Source organism: Leptonychotes weddellii, chromosome 5 (assembly GCF_054177405.1).
Source record: "Leptonychotes weddellii isolate Sample4059 chromosome 5, ASM5417740v2, whole genome shotgun sequence".
In the NCBI taxonomy this organism is placed as follows: Eukaryota; Metazoa; Chordata; class Mammalia; order Carnivora; family Phocidae; genus Leptonychotes; species Leptonychotes weddellii.
In genome coordinates, this window is record NC_138373.1 from 21,642,992 (window position 1) to 21,650,212 (window position 7,221).

At 45.2% G+C, this 7,221-nt stretch overlaps 1 pseudogene; it reads left to right on the top strand.

The window, feature by feature from the left end:
- Positions 1-6,153: 6,153 nt before the first annotated feature.
- LOC102747996 (calmodulin-alpha pseudogene) lies at positions 6,154-6,971 on the top strand (annotated as a pseudogene).
- Positions 6,972-7,221: the final 250 nt, after the last annotated feature.

Genomic DNA, 7,221 nt, shown 5'->3' on the forward strand with positions numbered 1-7,221 from the left:
GTGTTTTCCCAACAAAGTTTCCTCTTCTCAAGAGCAATTCTGGTTGAACCAAATGTGCTCTGTCTCACTTTGTGAGTCAAGTGCCAGGTAAGCCCTCCATCAGCACAGGACATTATCAGAGCCGTTCCTGGGCAAGAGATACGATGGATACAGCATTGCCTGATCCCCCTCATTTTCCTGGGACATTGCTCCTACTCCTGGAATCAGAATCTTAGGCAGAGAGAGCAAAAAGGCTTTCCATCCTGGTTCCTAGAGCAGAGAGACCGTGATGCTCTCATTCAACTTAGGTTTTAGGGTTTTCAGGTCTCACTGCTGCCAGAATCACCAAGGTTAAACATTCCAAATGAGGACTGGAATTAATAACACCACAACGGCCTTACACCAACCGTGGGTTCCCCCTGCTACTTAATAGAATGAGTCATTTGAACTGCCTCCCCCTTCATTGATGGCAAGGGGCCTGCTTCTCCCCCTGACAGTCCTTCCCTTTCTAGGAAAAGATGACAGAAGCTTATTGAATTCTAATATATCATCCTGGCAGCCGGTGTCAATAGAGAGAGACAGATGTGAGAACAGAACACAGAGCCCCATATCCATCCTCGAAGTCCCCCACCACTTCTTCCTCTTCTCAGCAAATCTACTCAGGCACCCCCAGGGAAACTGAGAGTTCATTATGAACAGCAACCAAGAGTCAATAAATACATGGCTGAGATTTCAGTCACCTACTGTGGCTGTACTTATCGCCAACAAAGTAACTACATGGTCCCAGACTGGTTTGTGGGGTGGGGACAGGTGGCAGGGAGCTCAAAAAAGCTTTGCAGCCAGAAGGATCTTTTCATAAAGCAAACCTGATCATGTCAAACATCTCTACCTTGCTTAAAATTCTTCAATGGCTCCACACTGTTTCTAGGATAAAGACCAAAACATTTAAAATAGGGGTGCCTGGGTGGCTCAGTCGGTTAAGCGTCTGACTCTTGATTTTGGCTCAGGTCATCATCTCAGGATCGTGAGACTGAACCCCACTCTGGGCTCTGAACTGGGTGTGGAATCTGCTTAAGAGTCTCTCTCTCCCTCTCTCTTCTGCCCCTCCCCCTCACACTCTCTCTTTCTCTAAACAAAACAAAACATTTAATATGGCTTATAAGATTCTACGGGTCTGGCCCCTGCTGACCTATCTAACCTCATATCCAACATGCCCCACACCATTCTCAACCACTCCAGCCATACTTAGAGTCTTTTCTTCCTTCCGCGGCTTAGGGGGCCTCCAGAGCTCAGATCATATATCACCTACTCGCGTTAGTACAATTCCTACTTTAATTTAGTCATACAGCCTTGCACTTGCCCTTCACTGCATCTGTCACAGCCTGCAATTTTATACTTTCTTATCTAATGATTGGGTTGATGCTTTCTCTACCTGCTGCTATGCAAGCTCCATGTTTTGTTCAACAAGTATCTCCAGCTTCTAGCACAATGCCTGGCACAGAAGAGAAACTCAGAAGATATGTTCTGAATGAATGTATGAGTGAATGAGTTATAAAGTAGGGCACATTCTTAGAGCTGGAAGCTGGAACTGGAGCTAAAACAATATGTAGAGCTGGGTGAAAGAAGAGGGAAGAGAGGTAACATGGAGGAGACTGCAGAGCACTCATTATTCAGCACCTACTATAAGCTAGGTACTGTTTGAAGCACTAAATGAATAAAACAGACAGCACACGTTCTACCTTTATGGAGCTTACGTTTGAGGTCATTCCCCTCTCATGCTGTAGGATACCTACAGAGCAATATTCACCCTGGAAGTATTTCCCCTTGTAGTGTTATTCTAAGTTGTGGCACGAATAAAATGCACATGTAACCAGGTGTAAGGGGCCTCCCATGGGCAACCGCCACAGCTGGGATCTCATCCATGGGGAGGCGAAGTTAAGTACTTCAACACATCCCCAAAATAAATCCACTCCAAAACCTGTTGATAAGAAGTAGATGGCTTCCTCCTGATCCAGTAGAGGCATACGGAGGGAGGTTTAAATTGCATAACACAGAACTGAAACATCAATAATTTCCCTCCTTTAACAGCCCAAGTCCCTCACCCCTACCAGCCACTTCATCTCTCTTCTCTCCTTCCTACACTGCTTCTCAAAATTCCTTGTGTCCTGAGTGATTCAGCATTCATCTTCAGCTTGCAAATTTGCCTGGTAGTCACCATCTACCATTCATCAAACATGCCTCCTGGTTTTGCTGCCATATAAACACTGATCAAATATGGTAGCCCTCTTATTAACAGTTTGAATTTGCCTGTGCTCCACAATCCCTGGATGAGTCACTGTCACATGGGGCCTTGTTCCTCACACTAGGAATTTTGGCCTTTGCCCAGAAGGCCATGTGGAACACAGGAGGTTTTCAGTAGGGGTGTGACTATGGACAGATTCCCCCTACCGCACCTGAGACTTCGCCTCAGCTGCCAGGAAGAATCCAAATGCAGCTGTGGGTGTCCTTCTTCTAGCATTAATTAAAGCTCTGCCTAAGGCCCAGCTGCAGAGAAGCCCATGGGGTGCAGCACAGAGGGGGAGCAGCTGCAGCTTCAGACCTCCCACTGTAAGGGCATCTTCCTGCTGGAAGCAGGGCTGGGGTCACCATGGGGAAGGGGCATCTCTGAACGAAAACTAAAATGTTTCTGCTTCCCATAGAAGAGGGAAATAGTTATTTCCTTGGGGAAAGTCTATAAAGTAGAATCTTCCCTAGGATCCCTTGTCTCTGATCTCCTTTTGGAGCTGATGCCTGCAGTTCATGGCTCTTCTATAGGGGGCTCCCTTCACATTTAAGGCAGGGAATTGTGCAACATGGCAGCCCTACCTCCCACCTCTTGGAGCCAACCTCCTGTGGCTCCAGGGGGCTCAGAGAGTTGTCTAGTACAAATATCATAATTATAAAAATAATTGCAGCTGCCATTTCTGGAGAATTTACCAAGGCAATCTGCTTAACATGCACCATCTCCATTAAGCCTCACAATAATCTGGTGAGATGGAGACTATTATCACCATTTGGAAGAACAGGAAGCTAAGGCTTACATCTACTATCAAGTCCCGGACTCCCATTTTAAAAGCTATGCGATGTTGAGCAAGTTACTTACTTAACCTTTCTGCTTCAGTGACTTTCGTTGACTCAAGATGCATACAGAAGTTTTCTCTGAATGCAGCCCTCATCCTTATCCCCATGCCTCCTATCCAGTCTCAGAGTGATTCATGGACCATTCTCTGGGAAAGGGCAGCAGCTGTGGTCTGAGCCTTCAGGAATTCTGGGAGAAGGAGAGGAAATATCCCACTCTGGAAATAATGAAGGTTTGAAGCCTTGCAGAAACACAGGGTCCTGTAGCATCCTCTTTGCCCAGGCCTGGCTGCTGAGAATTCACCTCTGCATTCAATAAACACACCAGCCAGCAGATAAATATCCTAGAAGGCAAATCAGACTCATCTTTCATCTGGTTAAAAATACCACCGCTGGCTCCCTTTCTATTATAGAACTCATTGGTAGCTAGCAATAAACATGAAATCCAGCAAACTTTAAGAGCACAGGTAATTTATGATGGCTTATGGGAGTTACTAGGAACTCCTGGTAGCATGGGGAGAAAAAGAAATTAAATTTCAGTGAGCCTAGTCCTGAAAGGGCAATTTAGTAGATCACATAAGGAAACAGCAAAAAGTGTGGAGGAAGATCTAGCTTCAGGTACCACTGGAACCAGAAGCTCAAATGCTGCCAGGTCTCAATAGCTCTCATTTCTGCTTCTAAAAGCTGCCTTTATTTTTCCCATTCACATGGGCCTTCACCCAAAGGGAGCATGACTGTTACAACCCCAGCTTTACCGCTTTCATTTGAGTGACCAAGAAAGGAAAGGTGGCCTTTTTTACTTAAGGCTGAGTTGAAGAATTTGTGGGAAGAGACAGTGGCCAGACCAAAAAACACCGGCAGTATTAAGGATGGCTATAGATCTCATTGATATAAAAGAGCCCCCATATGACAGTAGGTTAAACAAATTAGCTATTTTTCTCCCATATAACAGTCCAGATATAAGCAGGCCACAGCCTTACAATGACTCCATTTTGTCCAGGACCCAGGCTCCTTCCATCTTTTTGCTCTGCCATGCCTACGTATTGTTCTCACCTGCATGGTCTAAAACTGCTCACCACCACATCTACAATCTGGAAGGAAAAGGTGAGTGAGGAAATCAATACTTGGCTTTTAGGGCACAACTGAGAAATTATACACATTAATTCCACTTATATCCTATTGGCCAGAATATAGTCCCATGGCCACACCTAGTTGCAAGGGAAGCTGGGAAATGTACTCTTTAATCTAGGCAGCCATGTACTGCACTAAAAACTAGGGTTTATTATTGCTATAGAAGGGAGGATGTACATTTAGGATGCAATCCATCTCTGCCACAGACATCTAAGGGCAGGAAAGTTCTGGGAATTAAAACCAGAATATGACCTGGAACTAAGAATTATTCCCATCTCCATCACTCTTCTGTTTATGTTGGATGTCTGCTTCATTAACCTCTCCCTTCTCAGTTTTGAGCCCCTTCATGTCCAGAGCAGATAGCCTATGGCCACCTCATCGTTTCTAGGCTTATACATACAGTGAAGTAAAATAAGACCAGTTAGGCTCCAATGTAAGTGGAACTTAGAACAAGCATTTACTGCCAAGTGGATTTATGATTTAACTCTGAGCAAGAAAAGGGCAAATAACAACATAATGAGTATTAGCTTACAAGAAATAGATGTAAAGTTATGTTAATAAGAGAAATATTAAATTATCATGCAGATCAGAAGGATGTGTATATAGCAGGGGTGTAGTTTGGAAGTAAAGTAATTGTTGGGGTGATGAGATCAGTTTCATTCTAAATACTCTAGGGAATAACTAGCCTCAGAAACCTAGAATAGAAAGAGATGCTCCAAACTATCTACAGAACAAAAGCAGTCTCCACAGCCCAGCCAGCTGGCCCTGAGTTGGAACTGCCCTCTATAGACATCAGTAACCAAGGTGGAAGGGAAAAGCCCTTGACTGTCACAGCCTAAGGCTGGTAAATGTGCCAGATACCAGAAGAGACCGGTGGGTATGGAGACTTGATTTTGGTGGAATGTGCTGAAGGACAGGGGTGTGAATCCAAGAATGGGAGGGAAAGCAGGAGGGTGGGGTTACTCCAGAAGAAAAGGAATAAAGGGAGAGAGCTTAAGAAGGGTGGGAGAGAAAGGAGAGCACTGGGATAGGGGGACCATCTGCATGGGACATACTCAAAGTCCTGGGGCATTCTGAGAAGTGCCTGTGGTCAAGATGGTCAGAATGAAGCCCTGCTGCCCCAGATACTGCATAGTTTGATACTTAACACCTGAACCCTGAATCCCTGAGCAAAGAACTGCTCAAACTTCCTTCCATCAGCGTCCAATGTACATGCATTCTATCTGGGAACAGCAGCAATGTTGTTTCCAGAATGAGGAGAGAAGCAGTCCCCTCCTCTACCACCAGGCATCAGAATGTTACCATGTAGATGGTGAGGTGGTGGGGAGGGGCCATCCTTTGGGGCCCGCTGAACAGGATCTTTCTGCAGACTACAACCAGATGCCCAAATCTGTTAGCTAGAAACCCACTCTATTAGTTTACTAGGGCTTCCATAACGAAGTACCACAGAGTAGGTGCCTTAAACACTGACATGGATTTTCCCTCCATTTTGGAGGCTAGAAGAGACTAAAATCAAAGTGTCAGTAGTGTTGGTTTCTTCTGAGGCCTCTCTCCCTGCCTTGTCCATGGCCATCTCCCTATGTCTTCACATGGGTTTCAGTCTGTGTGTGCCTGTGTCCTCATCTCCTCTTCTAATAAGGATGCCAGTCATACCAGATTAGGGCCCAGTCCAATGACCTCATTTAATCTTAATTACCTCTTCAAAAACTCTATCTCCAAAGACAGTTACATTCTAAGGTTAGCACTGGGGTTAAGGACTTCAACATACGAATTTTGGGGCAACACAATTCAGCCTATCACCTCTGTACTAATGAACCAAAAAAGGACCTTACCTAGTGATTTCACATGCCATATATTAGCCATTCTAGAGAAGGACAACTCTTTCTCAGCTCTAATTACAGATCTTGGGAGAGGGGATTTGGGGTTGGTCCAGATGCCCATCCCCAGTCCCGTCAAGCCAAGGACGTGGGCTCATCAAGAACAAACATGGTTGGGCAGTGGTGCTGGGAGCCTCGCAGGCGCGGCGCCATTACTCGCAGTTGGCCGCCGGCGGCGCACGTGCACCTTAGCAGTGGCAGCAGCAGCCCGGAGTCAACCCACTGTGCAGCCACCCTGGCTCCCTCTGCTCCTCTTCCCTTTGCTCGCCAGGGCCGATCAGCTGACCCAAGAACAGATTGCTGAGTTCAAGGAAGCTTTCTCCCTATTTGACAAAGATGGCGATGGCACCGTTATGACAAAGGAACTTGGAACTGTCATGAGGTCACTGGGTCAGAACCCAACAGAAGCCGAACTGCAAGATCTGATCAACGAGGTGGATGCCGACAGTAATGGCACCACTGACTTCCCAGAATTTCTGACTGTGATGGCTAGAAAAGTGAAAGATACAGACAGTGAAGAAGAAATTCGCGAGGCATTCTGAGTCTTTGACGAGGATGGCAACGGTTACATCAGTGCAGCGGAGCTACGTCATGTCATGACCAACTTAGGAGAAAAACTAAGAGATGAAGAAGTAGATGAAGTGATCAGAGAAGCAGATATTGATGGAGATGGGCAAGTCAACTATGAAGAAGTCGTACAGATGATGAGTGCAAAATGAAGGCCTACTTTCGACTCCTTTCCCCCCTTCTAGAAGAATCAAATTGAATCTTTTACTTACCTCTTGCAAAAAAAAAAAAAAAAGCTCATTTACTCATTCTGTTTCTATATAGCAAAACTAAATGTCAAAAGTACCTTCTGTCCACACACAAACTCTGCATGTATTGGTTGGTGGTCCTGTCCCCTAAAGATCAAGCTACACATCAGTTTTACGATATAAATACTTGTACAACCTTAATGATAAGGAAGCACCTAGTGGACTCCTTGCACTTCCATTTGCTCATGATTAATACACTGTTTGGGCTGGCCAGTTTTTCATGCATGCAGCTTGACAACTGAACACAGTCAGGCATTTGTATTAAAAACTAAAAATGAAAAAACAAATTTAAAACTTCTTCA